Source organism: Salmo trutta, chromosome 30 (genome assembly GCF_901001165.1).
Source record: "Salmo trutta chromosome 30, fSalTru1.1, whole genome shotgun sequence".
Classification (NCBI taxonomy): Eukaryota; Metazoa; Chordata; class Actinopteri; order Salmoniformes; family Salmonidae; genus Salmo; species Salmo trutta.
The window spans coordinates 38,218,456-38,235,266 of NC_042986.1; the positions used below are offsets into that span (position 1 = coordinate 38,218,456).

Consider the following 16,811-nt stretch of genomic DNA (forward strand, 5'->3'; position numbering starts at 1 on the left):
CTGTTACTCACAAGTATCCATGTTGATGAACATGGGAGTCTGACAAGTGTGTTATATGTGCTGCTGTTCATACAGAGATGTACAAAAGTATGTTGGCACCTGCTCGTTGAACATCTCATTCCAAAATCATGGGCATTAATATGGAGTTGTTCCCCTTTGCTGCTATAACAGCCTCCACTCTTCTGAGAAAGCTTTCCACTAGATGTTGGAACATTGCTGTGGGGACTTGCTTCCATTCAGCCACAAGAGCATTTGTGAGTTTGGGCACTGATGTTGGGCGATTAGGCCTCGCTCGCAGTCGGCGTTCCAATTCATCCCGAAGGTGTTCGATGGGGTTGAGATCAGGGCTGTGTGCAGGCCAGTGAAGTTCTTCCACACCGATTTCAACAAACCATTTCTGTGTGGACCTCGCTTTGTGCATGGGGCCATTGTCATGCTGAAACAGGAAAGGGCCTTCCCCAAACTGTTGCCACAAAGTTGGAAGCACAGAATCGTCTAGCATGTCATTGTATGTGTTAATAAGATTTCCCTTCACTATTAGTGTTGTGAATTCTGTAATGAATGTATTGCAATGTTTTTATAACAGGAAGAGCTAATGGGGATCCATTAAAAGAGCAAAGTCACACCAGAAACCTCTCTCTCTCTCTCTCTCTCTCTCTCTCTCTGACTGACTGACTGACTGACTGACTGACTGACTGACTGACTGACTGACTATCTGAGCAGTTGTGGTTGCAACAGCTGCTATAGAATACGCTAGATACATTTGTTTTAGGCCCAGAAGTTGATCTGCCAGTTTTTCTAAAGCATAATAGATCTAATAGAAAGAGGAGGAAGGGAAGTGCTACTAAGGTCCACAATAGTAAATGTTGGTAGACAGAAGGTGCTCTTTGGTAAAAAGGGTGAATTGGTCATCAAAAAGAAAGGAGGACCAAGGCACTCTTCATATCATTTTCATATCATTTCATTAATTATATGAAGAGTGCCTTGGTCCTCCTTTCATAATAGATCTATGTTTGTTTTCAGCGCTGCATTTCTCCTCCCTGGATGATGATAACTCACACGCTCTTATCAGGACGGTCGGCACAGCCAGCTGATAGTGGAATATGTCCCCGCTCACAACACCAGCCCAGAACAGCTCCTAATGCCACAAATATTAACATCATCACACTGACAAAATGTATAAATGTATGAGTGGAGAGCACTTCCAGTCACAACCAAAAGATCAAACAACTTTAAGTAGGACTCCCAGCTAAGTAGGACTCCCAGCTAACTTGGACTCCCAGCTAACTAGGACTCCCAGCTAAGTAGGACTCCCAGCTAAGTAGGACTCCCAGCTAACTAGGACTCCCAGCTACAACCCTAAAGACATGGTTCAGCTCTGACAGTATGACCTCACAGGACACAGCTCCAGTGCAGTAGTCTACTTCTAACTGGTTCCAGGTAGGCGTTTCCTGTATGTCCAAAGGGACAGTGTAAGCTCTGAGGCCAAGTGGAAAGGACAACACACTCGGCATTACGAAGAATCTCAAAATCCTGCCTAGTCACTGCACTGCAGAGCAGCTTACAGCAGCAGAGGTCTGTACACCCATCACGAAATGCTACGCGAGGGGAGGGGGAGGAAAACGGGAGAGGGAGGAGGAGAGGAGTGAGGGAAGAGAGGGGGAGAGGTGGGAAAGGGGGAGAAGAGGGGGGTGGAGAAGAGGGGTGAGGGAAGAGAGGGGGAGGAGGAGAAGCGAGGTGGAGAGGGGAGTTAAGGAGAGGGGAGATGAGGGGAGTCATGTTGGGCTGACATCTGGATATAACAGGTCAGGAGCCAGCACCGGTCCCTCTCCCCTTCTGAGAAACAGCAAGAGCACCTCCACTAAAGTGACAAAGATTATCATAACAAATGTTGCCACATGCAATGTTTATGTGTGTTGCCATCTTTGTTAACATATTCAGGAACCTCTCCTCGCCCTGGAATTGTGGTTTAAGCAAGCAGGGCTGATATGTAATAACGTATACATATTAGGACTGGGAATTGCCACCAGGGACCTCACAATACGATATTATCACCATACTTAGGTGCTGATACGATATGTATGGCAATTCTCACGATTCTTACGATACTAAATGTATTGCGATTCGATACTGCGATTTTATTATTCGACGAACCAAACATTGCTCACCATATGTCTGCTGCAGAAGTACAAAAGACAGCCATTAGAAAACGTGTTTTGATCAGTCGTGGAAATAAAAGTACAGATTTTTTTTTGCTTTAGGAGGAAAAATACCAGCGTTTTGGTGCAGGTACATCTGACTAGCACAAAAATAATATTGCAATAATGTCAAATATAATATTGCAATTAATAGTAGAAAATAATATCCCGATATGTAACTGCATGGATTTTTCCCCATCACTACTACATATACAACTACTGTAAGTGCCTATTTAACAACCATGTTGCTTTTCTCTCCATAGGTTGTGTTTTGAAACCACTCAAATAACTTTGGTATGGAGAAGGAAATTCCAACCATTGGACAGTGGAGATCCTAAGCAGATGAGTCACAGCCAACATTTGTATTGCTAACCATGATTTGCTCTAATCTGTTGGGTCCAGAGTTAAGCTGTGTTTGAATACCCATACTAATATACTGTATACTACATACTTAATGAGTATATACTATTAGTTCATTTTAGTACACTGTAAACGAACAGTATCCTTTCAGTTGAGCGTACTAGCTCTTCGCCTGTCTACCGGAAGTTGATGCTGTTGCTATGCAACCTCTTACTAGCTTCTTAGCATAACAAATTACTAGCTAGACATTTTACGACTTTGTGTGTGTGTTCTTAAATACAATCTGGAGTACCAGAGGGTGCTCAGAGTTCGCTCTCGCCGTTTGTAAATTCAGAGCGTTGTCAGATTGTCCGTTTGTCAATTCAGAGCGTTTCCACACTGGACGCTCTGGCCGAGGATTAGGGTTGACCCGAGCGTTCTAACGTTGGCTAGCTTGCTAGCTACTTCCAGAAACAAATGAGAGAACACGTCACTATGACCATTTTACTCGCCTTAGCAGAGCTGGTTAAGCTGGTTAGCCTTCCCTGTAGCTCAGTTGGTAGAGCATGGTGTTTGCAACACCAGGGTTGTGGGTTCGATTCCCACGGGGGGCCAGCACAGAGAAAAAAAATGTATGAAATTGTATGAAATGTATGCATTCACTACTGTAAGTCGCTCTGGATAAGGGCGTCTGCTAAATGACTAAAATGATGTAAATGTAAGCAGTTTTCATGTTATCAGAGCGTTGGTGACTGTAACTGTGCTGCTTTCAACAATGTAATTATGCTTTTTTTGCACGGGCCATATTCAACGGGTGTTCAGCATTCGTAAATTCATCAGTTATTCTGCGCTCTGGTACACTCAGATGATAGTGCTCTGAAATCGGAGTAGATAGACAGAGCGAATTTACGAAAGCACCAGAATGTCCATTGAGAACACACAATGACTATACCACTTCACTAAGCTAAGCATTACAGGATTCATCATGTCAATAAACGTTGGGTAGTTAGTTAGATAGCATATAGTTAATATACTGACAAGTTTGATGTATTAGTAGGCAACTAACGTTAGGTAGCTAGCTAACATACCGGTACATACTGCTGTAATGATATGCTATGTGGTTCGTAAGGACAACGTAGCTAACAAATTGTTTGCCAACATAATGTGTAACGTAACTTATTTGAAAAGTCATTACTTTATTACATTGCTCAACATTTTCTCAACATTTGTCGTAATTAGTTAAAGCAATGAATTTGTATCCGCTCTCATTGGATATTTTCCTACATTTTCTTCAAGTCTGAAAACGATGTGAAGCCACGCCCATTTCCTCTAGAATTGCATTATGGGCCCTAAAAGCACGGAAATAGTGTCCTCTGCTTGTATACTTCATATTTTCGCCGTTGTTGTACGACATCCGGGAACTTTTGGCATACTAAATATATCCATACTATGACCAATAAGCATACTATATACTCAATTTACATCACAAATAGTACAGGTTAGTATGAGTATTTGAACACAGCTTTAGTCTTTCAATTTGAGCGCAAATAATAAAAAATAAAAAATAAAAAGCAGAAAGATCCTGACATCCCGTAGCAGCATCCTGCCCCTAACTGACCAGAGACCCCTCTCGCTGAGCAGTTTATCTGTGATGTTATCAGGACCTCTAGAAACCCTGTTGAACCAGAGACTGTGCGAGTGTACTGTACATGTGCCCAACGGCCATTAGCGCTCCCTGTTAGCTCCATACTGCTGTTAGGAGTGTTATTTACAGGCTTGGCTCAGGGCATTGTCCACCGTGATTCACCCCCATTGCCAAGAAAGCAACAACAAGAAAAGATGAAGTACATGTGGATTCGTAATCTCACTAAAGCACAATATTTCTCTCTGAGCCATAATCAGTGTAGGGACATGGTGGAACAGGAAATACATGTTTTCTACATTCAATCTTTCGATTAGATTTCCTTCAGGATGAAGATGGCATCGTGTACAGGGGCATCACATTAAAAAAGAAGAAAATAAAAGTAGCTTGTTGGGAAAACATTCAAAACTGGGACAAATTGAAAAAGATGTCCCAAAGAGACAAGTTCACAGGAAATGAACCTGTCAAAATGAACTAAACTGGAGTACTATGGTGACTTTGTCTAGTGTAAAAAGGTCCAAAGTTGAAAAAACAACAATGAATAAGCGGTAATATGGCGAACAGCGTTTCAGCACTATTGAATTGCTGCAGGGTTGGAATTCCAGAGTTCAGCATTTGTACTGTGGAGACCGGCTCACAAAATAGGTCTATCCAGGAAGAAAGAAGCTTGGAAGAGGAAGGCTCCTCTAACTAGAACATTGGTAGCCTGGTTCAGCATATTGACTTTTCCAACTAAACTTTAGGATTGTAAATAATAGAGAAAAGATAAATGCAAACATCCAGATAGTAAGATATTGTGGGTTCAGTGGTTAGAGTGCTATAGGAGAGGGTCACTGGCTCAGATTACATTTCTGTTGCCCTTCAACAGGTTTGTATTATAGTTGGATATCACTGCATGCAAATCACCAATAAAACAAAGAACAAAGAATAAGTCAGATAATGCAAATTAAATCAACCCATCTATCTGTCAGTCATTCGGACTGCTTTCATTTAGCATGAAATGCAATTCCCTTGCCTGGAGCCACTGCAGTAATTGTGCTAAATGCTTTACTTATATAGTGAGCAGTGTCCGGGTGAAAGCTTGGAGCACAATGAGACAATAAGGCCAGTGAAAAGAAAACTGCTTAATGGACTAACAAAGCTGCTTGTGGTTCTAGGACGAGAAGTCAATCAAAATCAAATCAAATCAAACCGAATACAACAGGTGCAGACCTTACTTACTTGAAATGCTTACTTACAAGCCCTTAAACAACATTGCAGTTCAAGAAATGGAGTTAACAAAATATTTACAAAATAAATTAAAGTAAAAAATGTAATAAAAAGTAACAGAATAAAATGACATAACAGTAACGAGGCTATATACAGGGGGTACAGGTTAGCATAACAGTAACGAGGCTATATACAGGGGGTACAGGTTAGCATAACAGTAACGAGGCTATATACAGGGGGTACAGGTTAGCATAACAGTAACGAGGCTATATACAGGGGGTACAGGTTAGCATAACAGTAACGAGGCTATATACAGGGGGTACAGGTTAGCATAACAGTAACGAGGCTATATACAGGGGGTACAGGTTAGCATAACAGTAACGAGGCTATATACAGGGGGTACAGGTTAGCATAACAGTAACGAGGCTATATACAGGGGGTACAGGTTAGCATAACAGTAACGAGGCTATATACAGGGGGTACAGGTTAGTCGAGGTCATTTGTAGATGTAGGTAGAGGTAAAGTGACATAGATGCATAGATAATAAACAGCAAGTATCAGCAGTTTAAAAACAAAAAGGGGGGGTCAATGTAAATAGTCCGGGTGGCCGGACTGTTTACGGACTGTTTAATTGTTCAGCAGTCTAACAGAAGCTGTTAAGGAGCCTTTTGGGCCTAGACTTGGCGCTCCGGTACCGCTTGCTGTGCGGTAGCACAGAGAACAGTCTATGACTTGGGTGACTGGAGTTTTTGACAATTGTTTTACTTTTTTTTTTACATTTATTTAACTAGGCAGGTCAGTTAAGAACAAATTCTTATTTTCAATGACGGCCTAGGAAAAAGTGGGTTAACTGCCTTGTTCAGGGGCAGAACGACAGATTTTTACCTTGTCAGCTCTGGGATTCGATCTTGCAACCTTTCGGTTACTGGCCCAACGCTCTAACCACTGACACCGCCTAGTAAATAGGTCCTGGATGTCAGGAAGCTTGACCCCAGTGATATATTGGGTCGTATGCACTACACTCTGTAGCGCCTTGTGGTATGAGGCCGAGCAGTTGCCATACCAGGCAGTAATGCAACCGGTCAGCTGTATAACTTTTTGAGGATCTGGGGACCCATGCCAAATCTTTTCAATCTCCTGAGGGGGAAAAGGTGTTGTCATGCCCTTTTCACAACTATCTTGGTGTGTTTGGACCATGTTAGTTTGTTGGTGATGTGGACACCAACGAACTTGAAACTCTCGACCCGCTCCACTACAGCCCTGTCAATGTTAATGGGGGCCTGTTCGTCCCTCCTCTTCCTATAGTCCACGATCAGCTCCTTTGTCTTGCTGACATTGAGGGAGAAGTTGTTGTCCTGGCACCACACTGCCAGGTCACTGACCTCCTCCCTATAGGCTGTTTCATCGTTGTCGGTGATCAGGCCTACCACTGTTGTGTCATCAGCAAACTTAATGATGGTGTTGGAGTCGTGCTTGGCCCCACAGTCATGGGTGAACAGGAAGTTAGCACGCATCCCTGAGGGACCATGGTGTTGAGAATCAGTGTGGCAGATGTGTTATTGCCTACCCTAACCACTTGGGGGGTGGCCCATCAGGAAGTCCAGGATTCAGTTGCAGAGGAAGGTGCTTAGTTACAGGGTCCTTAGCTTAGTGTTGAGCTTTGTGGGCACTATGGTGTTGAACAATGGAGTTTGGCCAGGTGGGAAAGGGCAGTGTGGATTGCGATTGGGTCATCCGTGGATTTGTTAGGGCGGTATGCAAATTGGAGTGGGTCTAGGGTTTCCGGGATGATGGTGTGGATATGAGCCATGACCAACCTTTCAAAGCACTTCATGGCTACCGTGAGTGCTATGGGGCGGTAGTCATTTAAGCAGGTTACCTTAGTATTCTTGGGCACAGGGACTATGGTGGTCTGATTGAAACATGGGGTTATCACAGACTCGGTCAGGGAGAGGTTGAAAATGTCAGTGAAGACACTTGATAGTTGGTCCGCGCATGCACTGAGTACACGCTCTGGTAATCCGTCTGGCTGTGTGGCCTTGTGAATGTTGACCTGTTTAGAGGTCTTGCTCACATTGATTACGGAGAGTGTGATCGCACAGTCATCCGGAACAACTGGTGCTCTCATCATGCATGCTTCAGTGTTGTTTGCCTCAAAGCGAGCATAAAAAGCATTTAGCTCATCTGGTAGGCTAGTGTCACTTGGCAGCTCACGGCTGGGTTTCCCTTTGTAGTCCGTAATAGTTTGCAAGCCCTGCCACATCTGACTAGCATCAGAGCCGGTGTAGTAGGATTCAATCTTAGTCCTGTATTGATGCTTTGCTTGTTTGATGTTTCATCTGAGGTCATAGTGGGATTTCTGATAAGTGTCCGGTTTAGTGTCATTGAAAGCGGCAGCTCTGGCCTTTAGCTCGGTACGGATGTTGCCTGTAATCCATGGCTTCTTGTTGGGATATGTACGTACGTACGGTCACTGTGGGCATGATGTCGTCAATGCACTTATTGATGAAGCCGGTGACTGAGGTGGTATACTCCTCAATGCCATTGGATGAATCACTGAACACATTCCAGTCTGTGCTAGCAAAACAGTCCTGTAGCGTAGCATCCGCGTCGTTGGACCACTTTCGTATTGAGCGAGTTACTGGTACTTCCTGCTTTAGTTTTTGCTTGTAAGCAGGAATCAGGAGGATAGAATTATGGTCAGATTTGCCAAATGGTGGGCGAGGGAGATCTTTGTATGCATCTCTGTGTGTGGAGTAAAGGTGGTCTATAGTTTTTTCCCTCTGGTTGCACATGTGACATGCTGGTAGAAATGAGGTAAAATGGATTTAAGTTTGCCTGCATTAAAGTCCCCGGCCACTAGGAGGGCCGCTTCTGGATGAGCATTTTCTTGTTTGCTCATGGCCTTATATAGCTCATTGAGTGCGGTCTTAGCGCCAGCAAAGGTTTGTGGTGGTAGTTAGACGGCTAAAAATAATATAGATGAGAACTCTCTTGGTAGATAGTGTGGTTTACAGCTTATCATGAAGTACTCTACCTCAGGAGGAGTTGGAGAGAGAGATATGTACAATAGAGACTGACAGGAAACAGCATGCTATGACAGTGATGGCCAAGCTACCATGGAGACAGTCATTCCTCCAACTTATCCAAAAGGTGAGCTGCACATTGTCTGATTTGTGTAACAGACTGGATCAAGGGTGGGGTTTTAATATCAGGATGTGTGTAGCTAGCAAATATGATACTGGCAGTGGATTGGTCATTCGTTCACTGGGATTGGACAGCAGAAAATTGCCAGACCCTACAGGCCTGGTCCAATCTCTAGCCCTTACACCTTCAGTGTTTGCAGATCTGAAGGGAAAGCGTCAGTGTTGCAATAAGGCAGAGGCTCACTGAGTCCATTGAAGGCTATAGGTGGTGGCGCAATAACTGGACTTCTACCCCCAAGCCATAAGACTGCTAAACAAGACTGCTAAATATCTAATCAAATGGCTGCTACTGTCTATTATCTATCCTGTTGACTAGTCACTTTAACCCTACCTATATGTACATATCTACCTCAATTCCCCCATACCCCTGCACATCGACTCGGTACTGGTACTTCCTGTATATAGCCATGTTATTTTCTACTTCCTGTATATAGCCATGTTATTTTCTACTTCCTGTATATAGCCATGTTATTTTTACTTGTCATTGTTATTCATTATTCACTGTGTATTTATTAATTGTCACTATTTCAATTTGTATATATTTTTTATATTGTGCCTTTATCTCTGCATTGTTGAAAAATGAACCTGTAAGTAAGCATTTCACTGTTAGTCTACACCTGTTGTTTACGACGCATGTGACAAATAAAATGTGATTTGATGTGATCAGTCCTGTGACAGTCCTCTCCAATCTGCAAACACTAAAGAGGATGTAGTTAGACAGGAAAGGACCAGGCTATGGTTGTTTTGGATCCAGGCAGAGGTTGTTTTGGAACCAGGCAGAGGTTGTTTTGGAACCAGTCTATGGTTGTTTTGGATCCAGTCTATGGTTGTTTTGGATCCAGTCTATGGTTGTTTTGGATCCAGGCTATGGTTGTTTTGGATCCAGTCTATGGTTGTTTTGGTTCCAGGCAGAGGTTGTTTTGGATTCAGGCAGAGGTTGTTTTGGATCCAGGCAGAGGTTGTTTTGGAACCAGGCTATGGTTGTTTTGGAACCAGGCAGAGGTTGTTTTGGAACCAGGCAGAGGTTGTTTTGGATTCAGGCTATGGTTGTTTTGGATCCAGGCTATGGTTGTTTTGGATCCAGGCAGAGGTTGTTTTGTATCCAGTCTATGGTTGTTTTGGATCCAGGCAGAGGTTGTTTTGGATCCAGGCTATGGTTGTTTTGGATCCAGGCAGAGGTTGTTTTGGATCCAGGCTATAGTTGTTTTGGATCCAGGCAGAGGTTGTTTTGGAACCAGGCAGAGGTTGTTTTGGAACCAGGCTATGGTTGTTTTGGATCCAGGCTATGATTGTTTTGGAACCAGGCTATGGTTGTTTTGGAACCAGGCTATGGTTGTTTTGGAACCAGGCAGAGGTTGTTTTGGATCCAGGCAGAGGTTGTTTTGGATCCAGGCTATGGTTGTTTTGGATCCAGTCTATGGTTGTTTTGGATCCAGGCAGAGGTTGTTTTGGAACCAGGCAGAGGTTGTTTTGGATCCAGGCTATGGTTGTTTTGGAACCAGGCAGAGGTTGTTTTGGAACCAGGCAGAGGTTGTTTTGGATTCAGGCTATGGTTGTTTTGGATCCAGGCTATGGGTGTTTTGGATCCAGGCAGAGGTTGTTTTGGATCCAGTCTATGGTTGTTTTGGATCCAGTCTATGGTTGTTTTGGATCCAAGCAGAGGTTGTTTTGGATCCAGGCAGAGGTTGTTTTGGATCCAGGCAGAGGTTGTTTTGGAACCAGGCATAGGTTGTTTTGGATTCAGGCTATGGTTGTTTTGGCTCCAGGCAGAGGTTGTTTTGGATCCAGGCTATGGTTGTTTTGGATCCAGTCTATGGTTGTTTTGGATCCAGGCAGAGGTTGTTTTGGATCCAGGCTATGGTTGTTTTGGGTCCAGGCAGAGGTTGTTTTGGATCCAGGCTATGGTTGTTTTGAATCCAGTCTATGGTTGTTTTGGAACCAGGCAGAGGTTGTTTTGGATCCAGGCTATGGTTGTTTTGGAACCAGGCAGAGGTTATATGTGGGGTGAATGTGGGGTGTATGTGGGGTGAATGCAGGGTGTATGTGGGGTGAATGTGGGGAATGCGGGGTGTATGTGGGGTGTATGTGGGGTGAATGCAGGGTGAATGTGGGGTGAATGTGGGGTGTATGTGGGGTGTATGTGGGGTGAATGCAGGGTGTATGCGGGGTGAATGCAGGGTGAATGTGGGGTGAATGCAGGGTGTATGTGGGGTGAATGCAGGGTGAATGTGGGGTGAATGCAGGGTGAATGTGGGGTGAATGTGGGGTGTATGTGGGGTGTATGTGGGGTGTATGTGGGGTGAATGCAGGGTGAATGTGGGGTGTATGCGGGGTGTATGCGGGGTGTATGTGGGGTGTATGTGTGGTGTATGTGGGGTGAATGCAGGGTGAATGTGGGGTGTATGTGGGGTGTATGTGTGGTGTATGTGGGGTGAATGTGCTCTCAACAACTGGGCCCTTTACCCCTCTGGTCATCACCATATGCACCAACAATCATAATGCAAAGCTGAGTCACTGCAGACTCCTGGGAAAACAACATATATTTCTAGGGGACATTTGGAGAGAGTGTGAGTAACATGAGCTACAATCTAGAACGTCTCCACCAACAAACACAAAGTCCAGAACCCTTTTACAAGCCTGATGTTTATATTTCCGTCAGATTTCCTATTTTACTGAACATCGAAAACTACTGCAAGGTCAAATTGCCAGGAGACCAGTCACGACTTTAGTAGGCTACTAAAATGGCAGGTGTTTGGCTTGGGATTACTGTGCTTTTTCCCAACGCTTACTGAACCTGCCCTTCATATGAACCATCTCTATCAAATGCTTTCCAAATACATTGCATCTATAATATATAACGACAATTCGCAAATGACCGACGCGTAATCTGCAAGGGTTGTGATCACCTGGCCGGAGAATAGCCTAGTACCGCTACTTCCAACGTATAGCGCAGGATGACAAGGTACACACACATCTGCGCTGCATCCTTGCAGCAGCAGGCTCGCTGCTGGACAGCGACACAAACAACCAACCATCATAACATTAGGCCTATGCTATAGGTGCGTGCGTAACTCTGCTCTTCATAAACAAAATTATATTCGGCTTGGCAACATCTTGCAGCTCTCTCTGCATGTCTCCATTTCTCGAATACTCTATTCATACTTATTCACAGTCCTTGATGTGCCCTACACCGGAGCATCCTTAGTAAAATGACAGCAAAGCCAAATGGCATTAGGCTACAACGTCTTGAATCGAAAAAGAAGGACGTTTACCTGTTCCCCCCTTCCGTATTTATTTTACGGTTCCATCGTTATACCCGGGATGGTTTACTGCCTGCCTTGTTGATTACCCCGCGAAGCCCGTCTCCGGTAAGGACTTCGCCAGAGATCGGTGTGCCTCTGCTCCGGCGCTCGGGGTGGATGACCGGAATGCCTGAGTTGCGTTTGAGAGCCTCACGGAAAGACGTGCATTGTTGAAAGCAGATGCGTAGTGCTACGTTGGTTCTTAAAGGGAAACACCGATCTTCATAACAAACGTGCATCTTAATAACAGTCCTGGACACAAACAAATACTGAATCAGGAGTGAACTCATGTGTCTGCAGTTTATACAATTCTTCACATAATTTATGGTCTGAACAAAATATGCACTGAACACATTTGTTTACATCCCTGTTTTTGAGCATTTAATCTTTGCCAAGATAATCCATCCACTTGACAGGTGTGTCATATCAAGAAGGTAATTAAAAAGCATGCCATTACACAGGTGCACCTTGTGCTGGGGCAATAAAAGGCCACTCTAAAATGTGCAGTTTTGTCACACAACACAAAGCCACAGATGTCTCAAGTTGGGAGGGTGCAATTGGCATGCTGACTGCAGGAGTATCTGAGCTCGACCTGTTGAGCTAAAAAAAATACAAATAATCATTATTATTTGAGCCCCACCTGTTGCCTATTTTGCATGTTATTTTCACATTAGTACGTGTCACATATCAGTTTGCAAACAATCTGCAAAAAAAAAAAACGAGTTAATATAGCAGCATACAAACATGGCCTCTTTTTTATTTTCTTGACTAAGGCAGCTCCAAAATGCAGGTGTTTCAGCCCAGCTCAGTGCTTTCTGTGGTGGAGGGTCAGACAGTGGAATATACAGGTGTTTCAGCCCAGCTCAGTGCTTTCTGTGCTAGTGGGGCAGACAGTGGAATATACAGGTGTTTCAGCCCAGCTCAGTGCTTTCTGTGCTAGTGGGGCAGACAGTGGAATATACAGGTGTTTCAGCCCAGCTCAGTGCTTTCTGTGGTGGAGGGTCAGACAGCGGAACATACGGAGCGTAGGGGTTGGTAATGTTCTCTAGTTGCACCGTGATTGGCTCAGTGTTTTGTCACTCATGGGGACACTACGTCATCGCAAAATCTACGGGGAGAGCACGACAATTCAAGTCCCTTGGGTGCTGCCATAGAGTTACATAAGAAGTGCCCATCCAAGAAGGCTCACTGAGGCCAAGCTTCCTGCCATCCAGGACCTCTATACCAGGCGGTGTCAGAGGAAGGCACTAAAAATTGTCAAAGACTCCAGCCACCCTAGTCATAGACTGTTCTCTCTGCTACGGCACGGCAAGCGGTACCGGATCACCAAGTCTAGGTCCAAGAGGCTTCTAAACAGCTTCTACCCCCAAGCCAGAAGACTCCTGAACATCTAATCAAATGGCTACCCAGACTATTTGCATTGCCCCCCAACCCCCCTCCCCCTCTTTACACCACTGCTACTCTCTGTTGTTATCATCTATACATAGTCACTTCAATGGGGATTTAATCTTGCAACCTTTCCGTTCCTAGTCCTACACTCTAACCACTAGGCTACCTGCTGCTACCTGTCACACATGGCATTTATTATATATTACCTTGTATTCTTATATTTCACAAGTGATTTCCACATAATTCTCCATAATTCAGTACTATTTCTCTGCATGTAGCCAGACCAAGGCACCAGAAGGAATCAGTTGGAGGGGCGTTTGATTTCTATATTTTTCACGGGACCTCCTATGTGTGCACGTGCATTTTGAAAACGGGTGTTTTAATAAAGACCATAGGCAGGCAGCTTGTGAGTTTCAAAATTCTGGTTCTTTCAATCACATTCATCTCTCTTCTCTGCCTGACTGCCTCCCTTTCTATCTGTCTTGACTTGAGCTATTGCTAGTGTTCAACATTTGTACCAAATTATCACATCAACAGCCTGAAGTTGTAGCTAACAAACTTGCAACAGTGTCAACTAGCCTATTTCAGGCTCTCAAAGTTTCCTGCACATGTGAGCTCAGAACAGAAAGCTTTTTTTTAAATTACGTTTCCACTGGATGTATGGGATCATCAGATCATGATATTTGGCTCTTTCACACCGAGGCTTGGTGATTGAGGCCAGGAGTGTTGGAAAGATTTTTCAAATAATGAGGAACTATCATTCGCAATGGATGTTAAAAAAACAGACTTTGTTGACTTGTGTGAGGCGAAGAGAGAAAAGGAGTAGAGTATGTGGGGAGTTCAGACACTCAGAAATAAGACTTCGCCAAATGGACACTTTCCTACATATGCAAACATTCTGGAGACGCACCATATCCTCACCACACCCCACACCCTTTTTCTTTATGCAACATTTTAAATTATACTCCAGACACATTATCTTCACACATACCATAGTGCCCACAAAGTTCATACCTAAGCTAAGGACCCTGGGACTAAACACCTCTCTCTGCAACTGGACTTCCTGATGGGCCCGCTCCCAGGGGGTGAAGGTAGGCAACAACACATCTGCCACGCTGATCCTCAACACTGAGGCCCCTCAGGGATGCATGCTTAGTCCTCTCCCGTACTCCCTGTTCACCCATGACTGCGTGTCCAAGCACGACTCCAACACCATCAAATTTGCTGAAGACACGACAGTGGTAGGCCTGATCACCGGTGGTGACAGCCTATAGGGAGGAGGTTAGAGACCTGGCATTGTGGTGCCAGGACAACAACCTCTCTCTCAATGTGAGCAAGACAAAGGAGCTGATCGTGGACTATAGGAAAAGGAGGGGCGAGTTCCATGGAGTCCACATCACCAACAAACTAACATGGTCCAAACACACCAAGACAGTCGTGAAGAGGGCATGACAACACCTTTCCCCCCTCAGGAGTCTGAAAAGATTTGGCATGGGTCCCCAGATCCTCAAAAAGTTCTACAGCTGCACCATCGAGAGCATCCTGACCAGTTGCATCACCGTCTGGTATGGCAACTGCTCGGCATCTGACCGTAAGGCACTACAAAGGGTAGTGCATAAGGCCCAGTACATCCCTGGAGGCAAGCTTCCTGACATCCAGGACATATACACTACTAGTCAAAAGTTTGGACAAATCTACTTACTCCAGGGTTTTCTTTATTTGTACTATTTTCTACATTGTATAATAGTGAAGACATCAAAACTATGAAATAACACATACTGAATCATGTAGTAACCAAGAAAGTGTTAAACAAATCAAAATATATTTTATATTTGAGGTTCTTCAAAATAGCCACCCTTTGCCTTGATGACAGCTTTGCACACTCTTGGCATTTACTTTAGTTTATTTTGTAAATATTTGATTAACTCTATTTATTGTACTGCGTTGTTGGTTAGGTCTTGTAAGCAAGCATTTCACTGTAAGGTCTACACCTGTTGTATTGGCGCATGTGACAAATACAATTTGATTTGATCTTCCTAAACACACTTGTGATTTGAAACAATCCACAGCTATTGTTTAAAAATAAGCTAATGATCCTCGTGGCTAAGTCATACTCCCTGGTTAAGTATATTATTTAGATAGGAGTATTTATATAATTTAGATGAAACATCAATTTACTTTAGGGCAATCCAGCATCCTAACAATGCACCCGCCTACTTTCCTTTCCAATTCTCAAGAGGCTGAAACCAGAGATCTGTTTATAATGACGAGATGCTCATGTCTCTGCCCTAACAATGGGACTCCTTGTCCAAAAGTCCAGAAGGCAGGCGACAAGTTTAGGTCTGCATATTATTCCCATAGAAACGCACTGGATTTGGACAGATTTTGGCTAGAGTGAGCCCTTTTTGCTTCGCCTCTTCCTTTCGGCTAAAACTATGGTATATCACCGGAGAAAGCATAGCGAAACAGCGCCCCACTATATAGCCAATGTATCTGATATACATAGTCCACACATAGTGAGACAGAGGGGCGATGTTTTGTTAACTGAGATTGATGCCTCTTTCTGACGGCGTGCGTCTCGGTCAAATAAATGATCAATATTTCTACATTTTATTTGGATAGGCAAGGAGGTAAGGTAGGGCGGGCCAGGCCCACTAAGGCCCGTCCTAACGGCGGCCGTGTGTATAGCCTAGACCTAACAGGCCTTCACCAGGCCCTCTTCCTCTTTTTCGTGACAAGGATGCCATCTAGTGGAAGTAGCGTATCATCCTTCAACAACATTGAAATTCCACTTTTGAGTGAGCTATAGAGTCGGACACAATCACCAGACAAACCATTCTATGGTTGATTCCTAATAATGTGACTCTTATTTAGAAGGAAATGCATCTGGTATTTTGCTGATGTTTTAAGTGACCTGTTGGAGTTTTAACCTAGGGTTTCTTGCACTGTTATCACAGATATATATTTTTTTCTTCTGCTGGGTGTAGTGCAGAAACATGGAGTTTTGAGCAGAGAGTACTAGTTATTCCGATTAATTGATTTAGTTGCAAACGGTTGTAAAATGTTGGGATCTTGAACAACCCCCCGGTTTATAAACTGAAGGTGTAATACTGCTCCGCTACCAGTAGATGTCACTATACGATTACTCTCATACTCGTGTCTCCGTTCATTCACGGCTATGACGTCTACCAAGAGCAGACCTGTTGATAGACAGGTGTTGGTGTCCCTTGGACTGGAGGTGACCTTTCCTGAATTACAAAAACGTTATTTCAGCTAAACTCTCCAGCATCTTACATGTCGTGCATTTGGACGTTTGTGCAAGAAGAATACAGACTGTCAATTCACTTCAGTGAATAGGCAAAAAAAAATCCTTGAGCAAATAATAATATTTATCCTGTGTTATTTTCTATCATTAATGCTGTCTATTCTCAAACATATAACATTTTTCTTGAAACTTCTTTCAATTTCATCTACGTTTTCTTGATAATATTGTTTTCTTTCTAGGGCACTTGGGATCTATGATCCG

The 16,811-nt window shown here is 43.8% G+C and overlaps 1 protein-coding gene across 1 annotated transcript in view; it reads right to left on the bottom strand.

The window, feature by feature from the left end:
- Positions 1 to 12,094, bottom strand: part of LOC115168768 (syntaphilin-like) — a 35,183-nt gene extending 23,089 nt beyond the window's left edge. Inside the window, exon 1 of the mRNA XM_029724326.1 lies at positions 11,867 to 12,094. The gene's annotated coding sequence lies outside the window, so the exon portion shown is untranslated. The remainder of the gene's footprint in view (positions 1 to 11,866) is intronic.
- Between the last annotated feature and the right edge of the window lie 4,717 nt (positions 12,095 to 16,811).